This window comes from Arachis duranensis, chromosome 1 (genome assembly GCF_000817695.3).
Source record: "Arachis duranensis cultivar V14167 chromosome 1, aradu.V14167.gnm2.J7QH, whole genome shotgun sequence".
NCBI lineage: Eukaryota > Viridiplantae > Streptophyta > Magnoliopsida > Fabales > Fabaceae > Arachis > Arachis duranensis.
Genome location: NC_029772.3, coordinates 28,726,708 through 28,727,599, shown reverse-complemented (window position 1 = coordinate 28,727,599; position 892 = coordinate 28,726,708).

The window sequence follows — 892 nt, the reverse complement described above, 5'->3', positions numbered from 1 at the left end:
ACAAGTCCTGGTAGCTAACCATTGGACTGTCCCTTTGTTGCGCATCCCCAACTCGAGTTATACTCATCATAAATTTGATTATAATCATGATCTATATCCATCACCTTCACTGGTGAATATTTATGGGGGTGAGCTTATCCGGGGCTTTCACAGTGCCCGGCCACCCTTACGACATAGGGTCAAACGAGCTTCGAGTCTCAACCTGGAGCACGTGGTGGCTAGCCACTGCTTCCTTCCAGGAAAACTCTCATCTCCAATAGTGGAAGTGCAACATTCACAATTCATTCAACAGCATATATGCATTTATACTTAGCCATAATCATGGCTCCACCGTAACATGGCAATAATCTAGCCATCCGGCTCACGGTTAAATCCATAACCAGCCATTTCATTAACAATCACGGCCCTTCGGCACAAAACTGGCACAATTCAGGCACAAAACTGGTGGACGAAATTGTGATCCTCAAAATTGGTCTCTTTGTATTCGTGTGAAATCAAAAATACCCCAAAGAGATCATGGTGTGATAAATTGGGATCTTAATAATCCCTGGTGTGATCATAACTCCGTTCAACTTAACCAGCAAGTGTACTGGGTCATCCAAGTAATACCTTACGTGAGTAAGGGTCGATCCCACAGAGATTGTTGGTATGAAGCAAGCTATGGTCACCTTGTAAATCTCAGTTAGGCAGATTAAATTGGTTTATGATGAGTCCGAAATTTAATAATGAATAGAAATTAAAAAGGGATAGAAATACTTATGTAAATCAATAGTGGGAATTTCAGATAGGCGTATGGAGATGCTGTGCTCCTCTTGAATCTCTACTTTCTTATTACATTCATCCAATCCTTCTTACTCCTTTCCATGGCAAGCTGCATGTAGGGCATCACCAT